We start from the raw sequence: 20,179 nt of genomic DNA, 5'->3' as shown, positions 1-20,179 counted from the left end.
AGGTATAGTCTTTGATTTATAACTATATTGCTTTTTTTATCAATTTATCTAAGAGTACACGCAGACAAACACATGTGTTCACAATTTTATGTAAATAGATATGCCATTTTTCAATATTTTAGTATGAAGATTGCACTTTAGCTATTTAAGCAAGGGTAGGAAAGGTAGGATTTCTGAGAATTTGTTGCAGGATTTTGTTGTCCAAGTATAGATGAGAACTGAGCTGGGAGACTGTTTTGAACCTTTTCATGAGAGTTTGCATGTGAACTGTATGCAAATTGAGCACTATTGACTGTGCATGCTTCTAAGTTTTGCTGTTATTTTACATCAAGTCTGTGAGACTGTAGTCAGTTTTCCCATTTCAAGTAGTTTTTATTGATTGTATTTGTATATGTTGTGGGGACTTAGCAGTTTTATGTTATGAGTCAGTTTGTTGTAGAATATTTTTACATGATTGTTTTGAGATATTGAGTGTCTGCTGTTTTACTTGTAATTATTTTCCTTCTTGTGTTGTGTATTTGACTATATTTTGTCCAAGTTCGTAGTATTTAGAATAATTGTTATTGACTTGTAGATGTAGGGAGTAATAATCCTTTGCAAGATGCCCTAAACTTTAGTCTGAATATTATTCTTAGTGTTCACTTTTGAAGCCTTAGTATTCTGGTAGTATTATTAATGTAGAGGTAAATTAGGCTGAAACGTAGGCATTTTTTCTGATAAATTATACTCACTTAGTTGTTTCAGCAGGTAGAAGTTGCATGATGGTTTACTGCTGATGATGTTCATTTGCTCTTCTTATGTACTACGTATGATGTAGCTTAATTGAGTAACTGGAATTTTCTACTGAAAAAAGAATTGCTTGTCTATTTTATTCCTATGTTGTTGAGTTTGTCCATAAGCATGCCATGTTTTTTTACTCTATTCTATGTTTTGGAAGAATCTAGATATATTGTGTTTGCAGTTTTATGCTTCTCTAAGGTTTCAGTTATGTAGTTTTAAACTGTGCTATGGCTTAACTATTGATTTCTTTTTCTGGATGCCATGTTGGTTCTGTGTATTCCTTTTGCTGCTTGAATTTGACTTAGGTTGTTTGCTTTTTTTCTTAGATCTTTATTTGTTTATTTGTTCAGTATTTTTTATTTTTTTGAATTTTAATTACTTTAATTTTACATTAACTAACATATTTTACTTTAACAACAAAAGAATTTACTCTAGTATAAAAACTTCTTCTAACAAAAATGTACTATTATAACTTTTAATTTTAGAAAATTGTATTTTTAAAACTTTAACTTTGAAAAATTGATTTTTAATTACTTTAATTTTACATTAACTAACAAATTTTAAATTAACAACAAAATAATTTACTCTAGTATAAAAACTTCTTCTAACAAAAATGTACTATTATAACTTTTAATTTTAGAAAATTGTATTTTTAAAACTTTAACTTTGAAAAATTAAATTTTAACACACTTTGACTTTAACAATGTACTTTGAATTTTTTATGTAAAAAAATATTAAAAAATAAAAAATACTGAACAAATAAACAAATAAAGATCTAAGAAAAAAAGCAAACAACCTAAGTCAAATTCAAGCAGCAAAAGGAATACACAGAACCAACATGGCATCCAGAAAAAGAAATCAATAGTTAAGCCATAGCACAGTTTAAAACTACATAACTGAAACCTTAGAGAAGCATAAAACTGCAAACACAATATATCTAGATTCTTCCAAAACATAGGATAGAGTAAAAAAACATGGCTTGCTTATGGACAAACTCAACAACATAGGAATAAAATAGACAAGCAATTCTTTTTTCAGTAGAAAATTCCAGTTACTCAAGTAAGCTACATCATACGTACTACATAAGAAGAGCAAATAAACATCATCAGCAGTAAACCATCATGCAACTTCTACCTGCTGAAACAACTAAGTGAGTATAATTTATCAGAAAAAATGCCTACGTTTCAGCCTAATTTACCTCTACATTAATAATACTACCAGAATACTAAGGCTTCAAAAGTGAACACTAAGAATAATATTCAGACTAAAGTTTAGGGCATCTTGCAAAGGATTATTACTCCCTACATCTACAAGTCAATAACAATTATTCTAAATACTACGAACTTGGACAAAATATAGTCAAATACACAACACAAGAAGGAAAATAATTACAAGTAAAACAGCAGACACTCAATATCTCAAAACAATCATGTAAAAATATTCTACAACAAACTGACTCATAACATAAAACTGCTAAGTCCCCACAACATATACAAATACAATCAATAAAAACTACTTGAAATGGGAAAACTGACTACAGTCTCACAGACTTGATGTAAAATAACAGCAAAACTTAGAAGCATGCACAGTCAATAGTGCTCAATTTGCATACAGTTCACATGCAAACTCTCATGAAAAGGTTCAAAACAGTCTCCCAGCTCAGTTCTCATCTATACTTGGACAACAAAATCCTGCAACAAATTCTCAGAAATCCTACCTTTCCTACCCTTGCTTAAATAGCTAAAGTGCAATCTTCATACTAAAATATTGAAAAATGGCATATCTATTTACATAAAATTGTGAACACATGTGTTTGTCTGCGTGTACTCTTAGATAAATTGATAAAAAAAGCAATATAGTTATAAATCAAAGACTATACCTAATAATATTAATTTCAAAATAAGCTGATAGAAAAAGATATAATAACTACAGTATAAGCTTTTAATTTTTGTTAATTACAAAAAATAAAAGTTAAATACAGTAAATAAACTTGGTCCCTTACATTGAAAAAGGAACATAAATTGAGAGTATTTGAAAATAAAATCCTTAGGAAAATATTTGGACCTAAAACAGATGAGGAGACAGATGAGTGGAGAAGGTTACATAATTTGGAAGTACATAATTTGTATTCATGTCCAGATATTATTAGAATGATTAAATCAAAAAGACTTAGGTGTGTAGATCCTGTGGTACAAATGGAGAGGAAAGAAGAGTATACAGGATTCTTGATGGGAAACCTGATGGTAAAAGACCAATAGAAAGACCAAAACAAAAATGGAGGGATAATGTAGAGATGGACCAAAAGGAAATTGGTAGGGAAGGAAAGGAGTATATAGATCTTGCTCAGGACAGAGAAAAATGAAAGGCATGTGTTGCTGCAGCCATGAACCTTCGGGTTTAAGAAGGCTAGAGAGTTAGTTAGTTATACATTAAATAAGCATAATATTTGAATTGTAAGTAGAGAATATAACAAATGTACAATGCATTGTGCGAAAACTATGTCAACTTTGCATTATAAGCAGAAAATTAAACCAGTTTGCCTTAGAAATACATTTTAAAAATAGCCCAAAATAGCATGCGTAATAGAAAATTAAGAAAACTTTCTGAAGCATAAAAGTACTGACTAGTGCTGAATGAATCAATTACTGTAAAATATTATTCTCTGATTCAAGTAATTTAACTGTAAACATCATCTTTTGTGTGTAAAATATAATTGTTAGTTGAACTGATAAGTACAAATATTAACTTTATACGCCTTGATACACTCTAAATAACATAACTTTGATATATAAATTAGTAACAATTTGTTAAAATTAAGTTAAACTGTAGAATTGTTTTCTTAAATAAATATAAATATAAAGTAAAAATAATAAACAAATAATTCCTTCTTTTCCTATTTAAAGAATGCCAAACAGTGTAAATCAGTTGTTAGTGGCTAAATAACATAAAATTTGAAGGCAGTAACAATATTTTTAAAAAATACTGCTTTTTACCTAACTTTGTAAATTAAATACTAGTACATTTTGTCAAATTATAAATAAAATATACCTATTTCTTTGGTATTTGTACTAAAGTGAAGAAAATATTACTAAAACTTGGCTAGTACAGTAAATCTAAGAGTTTTAGCTTTATTTGTCCGTAACTGGATATAATTGTAACTTGTTAATCTCCCAAACACAATCTTTACCTCAATTTTGGAAGCTAGCTGAACTTTAGCGTTTCGAATTACATATAGTGAAGGCCTCTATAGTGGAAAAATACACCCAGTCTGTAAAAATTTAGAAATGTTGTCTCCTTGTCTGTCGAACCAAACCAAAAGTGTTCTCAAGTGTTTCAATATATTTCTTAAAATAACTAACTTTTCAAAAAAGAATACCTTGTGCCCAGATAGCTTAGTTGGTATAGCGTTAGGCTTTTAACCTATCTGTCCAGGGTTCGAGTCCCTGTCTGGACGATAACAATTTTTAAATTTTGTCATCGATCTTTTGCAACAGTAAGTCGTGAGTAAGCTTTTAAGTTTCTCAAATATCAGCATCTTTAGCTAACAGTACAGCATAACCAGTATTATTATGATAGAAATGTTCTGGTGGAAGAACCTACACCTACTGTAATATCTCTGTGGTATTAACTTACATGCAGCCCATAACTTTTGGGATTGTTTCTCCTCCGTTACATTTCCTGGCCATTTACCCTTAGCGTCGCGATTAGCCTCAGAAGCAAAAAAAAAACGAAATCTTATATTTGTTCTTTTTATATCTCTGAAACCACCTATACTATAGAACTACATTTAATGAATTTTGCAGTCTTCCTGTTTGATCTGTTAAATAATCCAGTCAATAAAAATATACTTGCATAGAAAAATATGTTTTTCAGATACTTTAATCGGGTAATCTGCTTTTCCGTGCTTCCTCAGAAATATACACATAGTTCTTTATAAATTTAGCACCTGATATAGAATAAGTCGAAGTCTAGTTAGAGTTGGCCTGTAAGTGCTTCTGGTACATGTAGTTACTTGAAAAGCAAATATTGGGTGTATAAAAAATAGCATTCTTGTGAAACAGTAAAAATCAACCTCATTTCCTCGTAGCATTAGCTGTAAATGCTTCTTGCAGGTTAACAAAGCTCTGGCGTGTGGGCCTACATCACCTATAATCCTTTGTAAGGTTCGTGTTGTCCTATAAATTGTCGATATACATACTAAATCCCTAGTTACAGCCTAAGGTTTTAGTTTCAATCAGAGAATTTCAGTGTTCAGATAGTGATTGTGGCCTCGTATAATAAAGAAAATAGAAATAACCCAAATGTTGATGCACCCAAAAAACCAGTAATACTTCAAAAATACCTTGAAAAAGGCTATAAGGCTAAATTATTCTTCTAGCATAGAAAAAAATTTTAGCAAGTGGACCTATGGTTCATATAGTCAGTCGTCTGTGAACTTCGTCTTGTCCTGTGAATTGTCAATATATTGATAAATGGTTATATATTTTTAAAAAACAATGTTGGTAAGCGTCCAGTTATGGACCCATCGGTAAAGGGATTTCAGTCTTTATAGACACACAATAATTTTCGTTACACTAAAAATTTGGCCTCGTATAAAGGTAAATAGTCGAAATGTTAAACATTTCGTGTACTTTATCCAGTAAGCCTTAGCTAGAAATACAATAACAGCGTTACAGACATAAAAATTAAGCAAGCTTTGATATTCTAGTGGCACATAATAAATATAAAATATCGTTTAAAATACTTTGACAAATAGTTGTGGGTTATCTGAGATCAAAATTTTCAAGCCCTCTCTCCTGCATAAATAGGCTCTAGAATACACTAAGCCTCAAAATAATATTGGGTACATAAAATAAAAAGCAGATGGAGAGTGATGCTGATCACATCATCTCCAAACAGCAAAAACAAAAGTATATGGATGGAGCCCTACATGATATATTTAGGAAACTTTACCTGGTATAAGAGTAACAAAATACTCAGCAAACTTTAAAATAAACAAACTTTCCTAGGTAGCAGGCGTAACCTGACCTAAATAAATACATATAGAAATACAGAACCAAAAATAGCATAGTGGAAATCAGTAAACCCTAATAATAATAATAATAATAATATATTCTGTGGCTTACATTTTAGCTAAAAGTACTTTTTCTTTAGTGTTTTTGAAAAGATTTAAATAAATACTAAACTCTAAGTTAAAAATTTGTAAATGTATATATAATACAAAACAAAATAAATAACTATTAATTCATACCCTGGAAAAATTCAGTAAAAAAGTTGAAAACATCTCTTTGTGCATCCAAAATATAATAACAAATCCTTCCTGACTGGATTAAATTGTGTTATTTGAGTAATATTAAGCCTAAACTTGTGAAATAAACAAATAGAAGTTGAGAACACACACTTAGTGTGTCGAAAATGTAACTACAAGTCTTTCCTGAACAGACTGAATTGTGTTATTTTGGTAATAATAAGCCTAGACTTGTGAAATAAACAGATAGCAGCTGAGAACTAAAAGTCTTTCCTGAACAGATTGAATTGTATTATTTTGGTAATAATAAGCCTAAACTTGTGAAATAAACAGATAGAAGTTGAAAAAACACACTTTGTGTGTCGAAAATATAACTAAAAGTCTTTCCTGAACAGTTAGAATTGTGTTATTTGAGTAAAAAAATAGGCATAAACTTGTAAATAATAAATTAAAAGTTGAAAAAATCTCTTTGTGCATCCAAAATATAATAACAAATCCTTCCTGATTAGTACAAATAGTGTTATTTTGGTAAAAATTAACATAAAGTTGTAAAATAATAAGTTAGACGTAGAAAAAAATGTCTTTGTGAGTCCAAAATTTAATAAAAAATGTTGCTTGAATAGTACAAATAGTGTTATTTTGGTAAAAAATTAACTTAAAGTTGTAAAATAATAAGTTAAAAGTTGAAAAAAATGTCTTTGTGTCCAAAATTTAATAAAAGTGTTGCCTGAATAGTACAAATAGTGTTATTTTGGTAAAAAATTAACATAAAATTGTAAAATAATAAGTTAAAAAGTTGTAAAAATATCTTTGCGAGTCCAAAATTTAATAAAAAATGTTGCCTGAATAGTACAAATAGTGTTATTTTTGTAAAAATAAAAATAAGCTGTGAAAATGTTTGACAAAGTCAAAGTTTGGTAAAAAATAAACTCAAAATTAAGTTAAATAGCACACAGTAACATACATTTACTACCTAAATCAATAATCAAAGGGTCCTAGGTTCGTTACCCCGTGATAAAAGCAAATGGTAAAAACTGTAGGTCCCGTCCCTAATAGCTCTCCCTTCTTCATAGTACAGATAAAAAAAACCTGCGCTAAAGCGTCCTGTGCTTTGAAGGCAAACCTGAGCGGAATATTAATTGGCGGCGGAAACCGGTTCTACAAGCGACGCATAGCTTCAGAGATTTGACCCTTGCTGCGCATTCTCAGACATTCTTTGTTGTCTGGTTGAATCCCTCCCCTGCCCTACAGTATTGCATAGCTTTCCCCTGTTCTTGCGTACTGGTTAACCTTGAAAAAATCGGTTCTGATTGGTCAACCGGGTTCTTTGTTTGTTCTGACGTTGTGACGTCATTTGACCTTGACCATAACTTCCCCCAAATTCCTTTCTCATCTACCTGCGCGGAATATTAATTCATTCTCTCTGTCTGGCATCAGAGCGGAGTCGAGATTCGGAGACAGTATTCTGTCTAGCGTCTGAGACCATCGTCTTTTATAACATAATAACATACATTATTACATAGTACTAATTAATAATATTACATATCGCGGGTTCGAGTACCGGGACCGTCTTCTTTCGTACCATTACCACCATTCAAAGCGGTTCATAAACCATAGAAAACTTATTTTCAATACTATAAACATTAATATTAACATTTTATACATTACATACTTTGCAGTAATGAATATAAAAACATATGCATAGCGTTTAGTACCTCTAATTACCTTCTATATACATATTTTTCATAAAATAAATAAATATATATTCATAAAAAGTTATAAACATGCAAATACATAAATGTAAAATATTCTACATACGTGCGAATTAGTTCTAAGTACATGCAAATGAATTCTAAGTACGTGCAAATTAGTTCTAAGTACGTGCAAATTAAAGACCACCCATGCAGCGATTGAGCTTATCGTATTTCTATACTACTAACATACCCTAAATATGAAGAGATGTCTGCAAGAGCAGTTATGGAGATATTGGCTCCATTATTTTATAGTGGTAGAACATTGTATTCTGACAATTTTTATACTAATCTTTCTCTGGCTCAAAGAGAAACGTATCTTGTTGGAGCATTGAGAATGTCCAGAAAAGGAAATCCGAAAGCAGTTGTGCAAGCGGAATTGAAAAAGGGTGAAATGAGAGCTTTGCAAAGCAACACAAAACTTGTTGTTGGGAAATAGGGAGACAAAAGAGACGTGTTTTATCTTACAACTAAAGATGTTCCAAAAATGATAGAGGTGGTCAACAAACAAGGAATAACCAGAAAACCATCAACAATTTTGGAATAGAATGCAGAAAAATCGCTTATTGATGTATCAGATCAGATGGCATCTTATGCAACAACAATAAGAAAGGTTGTGAAGTGGTATAGGAAAGTTGTATTTGAACTACTAACCAACACAGCAGTTGTAAATGCCCACATCATTTTCAAGAAGATAACAGGAAGCGTTGAACAAATAACAGACTTCCGTGAAAATTTGGCACTTTCGTTGATTTATGGCGTCACACAAAACCAAAACAATGATCTGAGAAGTTCTCCTGGACGTACACATGTACTGAAGGAAGCTGGAAGTAATAGAGGACGCTGTTCTGTATGCTACAAGATGTTTGCTGAAACTAATGGCGATCATATGCAGCAAGACATTCAAAGCAAGTTACCACAAACTGTGCTGGCTGTGTGGAGGAGAAATTCATGTGTTTGGACTGTTTCTTTATAAAGCACTTGGCGTAGCCACTAAAACACATTTATGATATTATTTTGTAAGTTTGATATTTGACAGATGATTTTATCATTCTTTTGCACTGTTTATAAAAACAATACTTTTCACACAACCATACATGTAAAGTATATGTTTTACATTGAATTTAGATAATCTATTGCTATCAGTAGACTAGTATAAAATACCAGTATATACTGTTTATTACATTTTTTATAATTTTGTTTAATAAAAATTAAAAGAACGAAAGCAAATTAAGTAATTATAAATAAAATCAATGTGTATAATTTTGATGCACATGGCCTCACAAAGTTCTAATAACAAAAACTTATTTCAGGGGACCGCGTGTATCAAATATTATACACACTAATATTTGTCTCAAAAATCACCTGGCCCTGGACAATAAATTTGTGAAATGGTGTCTGGCACTTAATGTGTATCAATGGTAATGACCTAAGAATAAACACTGGAGTGAACATTTGAAAAACTGTAATCACAGTTACTTTGAAAACATAATTATAGCTATACATATCAAGGTACATCGATTTTGATTAGCTTTACAACAAATCACTACATTGTGATAAACTATAATTATGCAACATAATACTTTATTTCTAACGTTGGTTACGCGTGATATAAATGTGAAACAATGCAGTATGAAGTAGCCCACACATGTTTACAGGTAAAAGTAAAAAAAATAGTAAATCTTGATTAACTATATAACAGTGATATATTGCATAATAGAATATTTTCAACTTCTACACAACTTTTACTAAGGGAAACAACATTGATATCTTTAGTGTCAATATTATGCAGTTTTTTATGTACTTCACACAGTGCTACAGAGTTAAGACGCTTTTGGGTCATCGTACTAAGAAAATAGTTCTTGAGGCGATGCAAATCACAAACTACTTTCAGCCTCTTCGCAGGAAGACATTCTCAAAAGCAAGCGCACGTTCTGCGGTTCTAAAGTTGTCTTTCCTATGCACCATGGGTACCATCGATGTGCGCAGAATTTTTTCCACGGAGGGGCAAGCAAGGTAATTTTTTGCAGGGGGGCAAAGGAGGCATATTTTCCCCATAAAAGTGATGCCCCCTCAAAAAACAGTTCTTCAGTCTGAAATTACCATGTTTCTTCGACACCATCATAATAATTAACGTAAGTTATCGTGACTTAAATTAAATTATGTGTGAAATATATACTTTTTAGGTTGACATTCATTTTCAAGGGAGGGGGTTATAAGCAGAGTATTGACCTTATTCTTCACTGCCATGTGCACGTAACGCAACTTCCTGAATTCAAACGATCGAGACAAAGCAATTTCACCTTGACTTGCGCGCGGATGCGTGACTCGCTGGGACACAGACAATGTCCACACGGGTGATCCTCCGAATATCCAGGCCGGGAGTTCCTATGAACATTAGATGGATATCACTAATATACATGGATCTCCTTATATCCTATGAATATCCGTTGAGAGATTTTTGACACTATAAGCGAGTATTGATCCATTTTAATCTCATAGACTCTCACAAACATCCATGCCCATGCCGGGATTCGAACCCGGGACCCCTGGCGTCATAGCGCGATGTGCAAAAGTGCAATTATTGTTTCAATTGCGCGATAAACTATGAAAAATATCTATGTTAATTTTCTAATATTCGAAACACATATGTTTATATCCATTATAGATATCCAATTTGGAACAAGATTTAGCTCTGTATTGGATATCCAGAATGGGATGAGTTTTAGATATCCAGTTTTGGACAAGATTTGGCTCTGAATTCGATATCCAGAATGGAATGAGTTTTAGATAGCCAGTTCTGGATATCCAATGGACGTCCAATGGATATCTGGAATTAGATATCCATAACTGGATATCAAATTGATATACAATGGATATCCATAATATCCATGGATCTGATCTAGAGATTGTGGATATCCAATAGATATCCTTAGAGATTTGTGCTGTATGGGTTTTTTCTTCATTCGTCAGTGAACAAAAGAAAAGCTGAAGATAACATCAAGTTAACGCAATGTGCATCATGAGTAGTTTATTCACATTAATGCACTTCTGGAGTCAACTTATTTGTATCAATTGATCTATTTTAGATTCAGTGTGCGTAGACGAAAATCAGAAGTCCCTGGTTTGAGACATGTTTGTCTTGTCCCATTTCACGATTCATCCTCATAACCACAACGAACTTAGAGGTAGAAAAGTAATCATCTTGTCTCGGTTCTAAGTTCACTTCCATGTTTCATGATAAAATCTGCATTTCATATTTATGCGACTCATTCTGACTACCTTTTTAAAATCTTTTTTTGTTTTTGTCTTATTGCAACGATGAGGATAAATGACGATGGGGAAATTGATGAAGGGTCACTCACAAAGAAATATTTTTAGACTCGAACTCAAAACTTTCAAAAGTGAATCTACTACTTGCCCAGGCAGCTGTCAAAAGTGTACACAAAGGTTCGGGGATCGATTCTCGAATGCAGCATGCAATACCCAAGAACACATATTACTTGTAAACACTTCTTGTTCCATGATCCTGACTTTCTATATGAAACAATGGCAAATCACTAGGAATCTTCGTGTTATTCGTTAATCTGCAGATTTATTACGCAGCCGACTAGTACATTACAAGATGACAACGTTCCCTAATCTTTGTTTCATAACAAGGAGAAGGGGTTAAATATTCGAGTAATACAGAAATTAAAGTGTTAATAGGAAATAATATTTCAATAACGATTCATTCGAATACATGCAGAGTGATAATCATACATATAGTCTTCTAGCACTCTAACCATAAAGTTTTCCTGCGAGTCCAACATGACCAACAGCAGCGATAGGTCCAGGGTGAGCACTGTGTCCAAGCTTGCTCACCACAGCGTTGAATCCGTTGACTGGATCAGCAGCGTAGTTAACAACTCTCAAAGTGCCATCTGGTTCAGCCACGCTGTATTGGCCTTTCACCAAACCTCCATCACGAACTTCAGACTGGCTCTTGTGGTCTCCAGTCAGAGCGTCGGCCACTCCGTAACCGAAGGCGTATCTGGGGTAGGCCTGGAACATATTACCTTTTGTTATACTGTGCATCGAAATTAGATGGTTTCATGCTGGGCTACATCGAGTTACACTATAAAATCAATGTATGTTTCAGAATGTTTTTGTTAATGAAGCTACTTACGTAGTAATCAACAGCAGCGGCGACAGGAGCAACAGCAGCTACATGAGCCACTGGAGCAACAGCAGCAACAGGACCGTAGCCGTAGCCCAATGCACCATAACCGCCTACAGCACCGCCAGCTGAAACCGCTACGAGAGCGGTGAATGCCAAAATAGCCTGGAATATATATTTCGTGTTTTTAGTATACTTAATAATATAAATATGAGCTAATTCGATGACATTTATTTGTCATTCCGTGTAATTAAAAAATATATGCTTATTTTAGTAAAATTCACAAAATTTTCATATCTTTTATACATTTTGAATGCAATAAAGTTTCTGCTAGATTTTACTTACTGCAAACTTGTTCATGTTTTACTTCTTGCTGCCAAATGTACTAGATAGCGTTAGTTTCAACCAATATATACTCTGCACTGGTAAATATTTATGTCGGGAAAGGTAGCACAGAATCCATAATGAATACTTTCCTTTTCCATCTGATACAGGAATGCTGACTTAATCATTCGTGACTGTTTGTAATGATTTCCTCGTAAATTTCAGCATGCAAGGAGCGAAATCAGGAAGACAGAAATTGCATAGCAATTAACATTGGAAATAAGAAATTAAAGTCAAAATAATTTTAAATACGATGGAGGTTGATAGGCATTTTTATATACATCATAATCTAAGTCAACATTTCGTGCTTATTTCATCAAATAGATAAGGCTGTGTTTCTCTGTGTATATATAGTCCATTCGACACAAGGCCATGTAGCCCTTAGGCAATTATTTGTGTTTAATTTTCTAAAGATAAATCTAAAACAATATGCTTTTGATTTGAGCTTACGGAAAACGTAGCCCAATAGCAGTGCTTGGAGTAACAAGTTACTTTCCGAGTAACGGTACCTAAAACTAGTTACTTTTTGAAATTTCAAACTGTAACCAAGTTACTTCTTTCAAGTAACTGTAACGAAATTAGGAGTTCCTTTTGAAGTTACTTTTCTTTATGTTTTCTCATGGAGGGACTGTGACGCGTAGGCGTGTGCAGATTCTCTGATTAAGGGCGGTAATAACTTTGATGAAAGTTCAGTCGGAGAAAGAAAAAACTCATTCCATCTCACTGTTTTAGTGTATCGATGGGGACTAAACAGGGGTGTATATAGTGTGTGTCCGTACCACCGAATATCAGTCTATTACAAGAATTTCAGCTTCAGTGGCATAAAAGTTCCCCTCCCTTTTATTTTCCTTCTCTGTGGTTCAGACTAATTTACATATAAACATGATTTCGTACAGTAGATTCAAAACAACTATACATAATTTATTAATTTCCAATGTGTCAGTTTATTCTGCAACCACATAGGTGTAACACAACTAGGCTAATGAATAAAATCCGTAAGTCTTAATAACGAGTCATATGCTGGAGAAGGAAGTGAGATAATCCAATTATAAAGTAAAAAGTAAAGTAAAGTGCTCCCCTGTGCATAGCACCACGGCATGAAGGCGTATAGGGGGTGTGGGGGTAACGCCCCACACTTTCTTGATCCGGTCGTGAGTGGGGGTGATGTGATCAGCATCAAGCCCCTGATCGCCTTTACCCCCCAGGGTTTCCCCCAGGTAGCCATGTTATTCGACGCTGGGTGGGCGCCGGGGCCGCTTCCATCGTTAGAAAAGTTCCCGGATTTGAACCGGCCGGGGATCGAACCCGGGACCTTTGGCATGGTAGTCAGACGCGTTACCGACTTTTTTTTAAATGTATTTACAATATAACTATTACATACTACTACTTTTTAACAAGGTTTAAACATACTTCATTTGTAGTTACATTCACCAATATTACATTATTGTTGAGTCATACAGTGTGTGTTGAATATAGTTTGCATATAACCTTCTTTTTTTACTATACGACGCACGTTTTTAGAAGCGATATCGGGCGGAGCTACTGAGAGCGTGTCCTTGGCGACCAGCCAGTGGCAGGAGTGCAACGTTGTACAGTTAGGAGACTGCGGCGCGCAAGTTAAACGCCGTGTTCTGTATTTTTTCTTGCGCGCAAGAAGTTTGCATAAAATTCGCCACTTTAAGGTTAATCATAAGATGGGAGACGAAATTTTGAACATGACCGTCCAAGTCCCATGAATTTCCGTCGCCTACAGCCGGAGTTATAGCTTCTCGAAGAAACACGGGAACAACACGTCTCTGCACACACACACACACAATGATCCTTTCGTTTTCCATCCGTGTTCAGTCTGTTTTTTTTTTCATTGCCACCGTGTTGACCCCGCTGAGTTGTTGTGTCTTGGTAAAGCTATGGGTGTCAAATTCGGCTGAATATACACAATAATCCTTCATTGTTGTGGGCGTTCACAAACATTGCGAGTCAGTTAAGTCAGTTTGAGTTCAGCGTTTTCGTAACAAGGGCGGTGTAAGATAATTATACCCGTACGCCACGAAGAACAGTTGTGAGAGGATTCAATACAGCCCTTATTGATTGATTGATTCGATTTATCTTACTTCGCTTTTCTGCCACTTTTGGCTAATCGCGAAGATGAGGATGGGTGGTGATATGATGAAATTGATGAAGGGAAACTTGCAGACACCTATACCCGGGCCGGGATTCGAACCCGAGAACCCTGGCGTCGTAGCGCGCTGTGTAATACAGACATGGATGTTTATGAATGTCCATTCATCAATTTCATTATATCATCACTCATTCCCATTTTCGCAATTAGCCAAAAGTGACAGAAAAGCATAGTAAAACAAATCAAATAAAATTAATAACGTTGCTCTCGAAACGTAGTACCAGTAGTACAGGCACCGATTGTAAAATATTACGTTCACAAGACAGAAATCTTACTTTTAAAGTACTGTATATTCTTACTTCAATGTATTGGCGTCAGAAGAAGTGCGTGCTGAAACAGTGTTTTCTCAGAGTCGAGAATTTACGGCTGAAGCGTGTGGTGTATTTGTTTTTACTGTGTTGCGTAATATAAAACAGGGTAAAGTATCTACCACAGAAATCGGGGATCCCCTATTCAAATCTCCTGGGAAACATGCCAGAAAACAGAAACGAGCAATGATGATGATGACCTTGCAGTTCCTCTATAATAAATTCCTTCAAACTTCTTTCGGGTACGAGTTTCTCTTATATGCTGCAGTGATATGATATAATCCTGTGTAGAATTCTTCACTATATATTTCATTGTACTCAAATATCACGTGCATGCATTATATATAAAAAGTTGAATATTGAACACAACGAATTCTCTGTGTTTCCCTTCCGCTAGCAGTTGGTTTGACAACAGCGCAAGAGCGCTGGCAGCGTATTGGCTGAACTCATGTTCCTTCTAAAAGCGTACGTCGTATAGGTAAAATTTTCCCATATTCACTTCGGTAATAGTCCCTCATATTGTTTCCTGTTTGTCCATTGAAAAAAATATATATCATGTACGTACCTATAATCCACTGTATCGCTCGATGCTTTGTAGCAGGGAAAAAATTAAATTCCGGAAAAATTATTAATTTCGGAGTAATACACTGAACTGATGATCGACTTATATGTGCTATCATTTTTTGGAGTACCGGCCAGTCTTGTTTTGCCTTTCCACAGTGCGTCATCCTGTGTGCTATTGTATCTTCTACTAAACACTGATCACAATTAGGGTCTGAGCTAAACCCCAGCCGATGTCGTTTTGTTTTGTTATCAATTAGTTCGTGAACAACTTGGTACCATTGACTGCATTGTCTATTGGATAAATGTTTTGCCGAAATATTGGTAAAAATTCTTTTCCAATTATATTGTGGGTGTTTCTTCACTATGTGCGGCGTATCCATATTTTGAGTAAGGTATTGATTATACAAATCTTTCACTGTTAGCTGATTATAGTCTATTTTCTTTATTAGTCCATATAAATATTCCATTATAGCTTCTTGATATACTTTTTGGGAAGTGGGAATTTTGATCGCATTCACTGGTGCTTCTAATGGAATATCTCTTATATATGTATACCCTGGAATGTCCTTGACATTTTCTTTAGATTGAATCATTGAAAAATACCGATGATTAACCAAAGCTTTTGTTTTTTTTACCAACATCCACCAAACTCATTCCTCCTTGCTGTTTTATTGAGCTAAGTGTCTGCTGATTCACTCGGAAAACATTTCCTGCCCAAAGGAACCGGTTTAAACTTCTCTTTATTCGTGCTAAGTTACGATTATCACATGGCCAAATTTGGGCTCCATACCACAGTTTTGAAAAGATATATACATTTGCTATTTTGACTCGCGTACATAAAGTGAAGGGTCGTTGTATAAATTTGTGTATGGTATAATTAATATTCTGATATATATTATCATAACTAAGTTTTATGCTTTTTGTAGTGTCATTTGTAAAAAAACACTCCTAGGATTTTAACTTGATCCACTTTTTTTAAATGTCACGTCAGGTTAAGTAACACGTTTTATACATATTCACTAAGGCACCAGATTCTATTTCATATTGTCGTATACATTCCATTAAGTTCTTAATCGCTGCCTGATTTTGGCATATGACTGTGACATCGTCGATATAAGCTCCAATCGTAAATTCCGTTCCTGTATTGTTATCATTTACGGTCGTGCGACAGTGTTGAAGGAAAGGTGCCAAGGCCATTACAAAAAGAGGTAAGCTTAATGGGCTTCCTTGCGGAAGTCCTCTGTTGACTATGCATTTATTAGCTAAAAACCCATTGATTTTTGCTTTTAAGCTTATATTTGTCACTAATGTTTTAATATTTTCATACATTTGTCCATGAATACCCATCTTTTGTGTTGTTTTTAACAAAAAACTATGTCCCACTCTATCAAATGCCTGTGAATAATCAATCGCTACGAGGTATTTATTTGGTTGGGAGTCTTGAGATTTTATTATTTCATCTCGTAATAGTGTCAATAAATGGTATATTTTTTTTCTCCAACTACTCCATATTGATATGGTGTAGCCAGTTTTGTCAAAATCAACTTTAATCGATTTGCTACACATCTAGTCAGTATTTTATAGTCTGTGTTAAATAATGTTATTGGTCTGTAATCTTTCATCTCACTGAGCCACCGCGGCCACAGATAATCCAATTATATAGGAAATAAACTTGCCGTAGTTGCTTGGAACTTTCGTTGACTTGAAAATACTGTATTTTTTTAAAAGAGAATAATATGCATTGTTTATTAACATTAATCAGATTTATCTACATTAATTTCTAAGTGAGAGTATTAGGAATGTGAACTGCCCCTCTTGTATCGCCGTGCGCACGCCATTGCTGTGACGATTTACTTCAAACACATTTACTTTGTTCGTTCTTATAGCTCTTTCCCAGTCTTACGGCGGGCGCTGTATAAGCTGGCAAGGGATGTGGGGAGGCAGGAAAGCGACCAATCCAGCGCGATAAGAAACGCAGCAGCCTGTAGAACGAGGTTCAGGTACTACTTTCTTCCGCCGCGTCGTGTCTCTCGGCGCCACTGCTATTGTCTGGTTGGTCTGCGGTTAATCCCCGCTCCCCACTTCCCCTGTCAGAACTAGGACCGGCCGCCGTAAGAGTGGAAAATACCTTTAGGGGTTGTGCGTTCATTGCGGGTGGCAACAGGTCAGTGATCTTCTCATGGTGTCCGGTGTAAACAGAATACATGCCTAGCACAATCTCATCAAAGACAGATTTTCAATGGATAATGATTCAATGGGACACCGTCCTCAGTTTCTTGCTTTACGAAAGATACGGTATATTTGTATGAAATATTAAATTTAATTTTTTCTGTTGTAATTGCGTATTTCTTATCGATTGTGTCTAGGATTGTTGTCAAATATAAAATTTTGTTTAAATTAGTTAGCAGCGACTGGATCTAATTATATTTTCAGTTTGGAATATGCTGATTTTTATTGTAATGTTCCATTTCGGACACCAAAAATTCCAATTAATCAGAATATATTCGATATTTTTGTTAATGTTTGCTCCGCAAACTAAATTTACGCCTGGGCATGGATGTTTGTGAGTGTCCATTCATCAATTTCATCATGTCATCACTCTTCCCCATCATCGCAAATTAGCCAAAAGTGGCACAAAGAAGCGATCAATCAATCAAACTAAATTTACCCTGGTGCCCCTTCGTCAAACTCCAAATTTGATTGATCGCTCACCACCACTGTCACGAAAGCATTTCATGCTTTCGCAGTGGAAACCTGAACAAATGACTATCTTTCCAGGTGGTTATCAGCTCGGGCTGCAAGTCGCTTCACCTCCGGCCGTAACTCGAGAACAGTCTTACGGTTGTAATTCAAATTTGGAGGCTGCACGGCCTACAGTCCCCTCCCAGCGGCTTTGATTTCTCACCAGCACTGGCGAGAAAGAATTTCCTCTTCATCGCTGGTGAGCCACGAACGAAAGGCCATCTTTCCAGGTTATTGCCAGCTCGGGCTGCAAGTCTCAAATTTCAAGAGACGCTTTCGAGGCCCAGAATAATTGGCGCCAGGGCCCGGTATCAGAATCATTGTTCTGTCATGTAAGCAACATACAAACACTGCAATTGCAGAAATCATTAAGTAACCTAGAGGCTCCTTTTTATTTGTCAAGTGTGAAAGAAACGTTCTTGACGATTAAATATTACACAATATTTTGTGCAATGCATGTAGTTGTGCAAGTCCTCCGTTTCACAGCAACTAACATTCGAGGTAGAGGTTGAAACCCATTTTTTTAGCGTAAGTACTAAACTTTCTACCTTACGATTTCTATAGTAATCATCGTTGTTATTATTATTATTTAATTTATTAGATTTTTTGTGAATATTAATGCCGTTGATGAATTCTCGTTAGGTACTTCATGTGTAAGAATGTAGCGTACTGGAAAATAATGAAATTCAAGTTAAGCCTGAATCACACGGAACTGGATTTCCAGTAGGAATGCCCTAGTTGGCGCTGGACTAGCTACCCATCTGCTAGTTTTCGCCTCACACTATACTTGTTACCGTACTTGTCGATAGTCTTTTGTTCCCATAAGACATTGCGCAGAGCAGACAATCTCTGTATAGATGTACGAGCAATTTGAAGAATGTTTTAGGAGAATTACTGTTTGGCCTTTTATTAAAAGTTACAATAGAAAAGTATATACTAGAGATTGGCGTACCGAAAAAGCCTTTAATTAACTCGGGTATGCATATTCATACATGAGATTTGCAGGATTCATTCACAAATAATAATTTAATACACCTGTAATAATAAGGATTTTCATTTTCAGCTAATCAAATTTGTCACATACACATCTCATCGCTTTGCATATATACCTAAATATTAATGAACTGAACTCTTCCTTTTTTTTCTTCCGAGAAGGAGAACTAACAATGAAAGCAGCCAACACTCGGAAACCACAGACAAATTACTCCCCTTTGCAAACTCACAGATTATCTTCAAACTTTGCTCTGATTGGCTGTTCCACAGAATCCAGTCGAAGATAGCCAGTAGCAATTAGAACATGACCTATTCCTCCAAACCAGTCAAGCAGTCAGCCAGGCAGCCATCACATCCGGGCAGGTAGCCAGTTCAGCGCCAACTAACTGGTATTCAGTTCAATTTGATTCGTCCTTTATGTAGCATTATTCAGTTGTGCATGCGACATGTAAATAGTATCCCTGCCACTACCTGCGATGTCCATTAATGTTTTCAACCTCTAATCAAGATGTTCCGGATTTGATTTTCAGTAGCAACACACTTCAACGGAAAGTTGATGACAGTCTGGAAAAGTACTGAAGGATTATATTTTATGTTGCTGTAACATTTCTTGCTCGTTTAGATAACACTTTTCACAATATTTAGTCGTGAATTTAGGAAGGCAGGTGCTCCTGTGCTTCCCGCTAGTAGTAGGTATCTGAGATAAGCTCAATCGCTATTTAATATTCGCAATTCATTTGCACGGGTGTTAATTAATTTGCACGGGTTTTAATTAATTTGCATGTACTTAGAACTAATTCGCATGTACTTAGAATACTTTACATTTATGTATTTGCATGTTTATAACTTTTATGAATATATAATTATTTATTTTATGAAAAATATGTATATAGAAGGTAATTAGAGGTACTAAACGCTATGCATATGGTTTTATATTCATTACTGCAAAGTATGTAATGTATAAAATGTTAATATTAATGTTTATAGTATTGAAAATAAGTTTTCTATGGTTTATGAACCGCTATGAACGGTGGTAATGGTACGAAAGAACACGGTCCCGATACTCGAACC

General features: G+C 34.7%; 1 pseudogene across 1 annotated transcript; it reads right to left on the bottom strand.

Annotated features, from left to right (window-relative positions):
* Positions 1-11,559: 11,559 nt before the first annotated feature.
* Positions 11,560-17,579, bottom strand: LOC145992381 (larval cuticle protein A2B pseudogene; annotated as a pseudogene). Its single transcript, XR_014442161.1, has 3 exons — positions 17,502-17,579; positions 11,948-12,103; positions 11,560-11,823 (listed from the first exon to the last, which is right to left on the bottom strand). The product of XR_014442161.1 is annotated as a larval cuticle protein A2B pseudogene (transcript).
* Between the last annotated feature and the right edge of the window lie 2,600 nt (positions 17,580-20,179).

Source organism: Lepisma saccharinum, chromosome 9 (genome assembly GCF_977018435.1).
Source record: "Lepisma saccharinum chromosome 9, izLepSacc3.1, whole genome shotgun sequence".
NCBI lineage: Eukaryota > Metazoa > Arthropoda > Insecta > Zygentoma > Lepismatidae > Lepisma > Lepisma saccharinum.
This window is presented reverse-complemented; position numbering and strand designations above follow the sequence as displayed.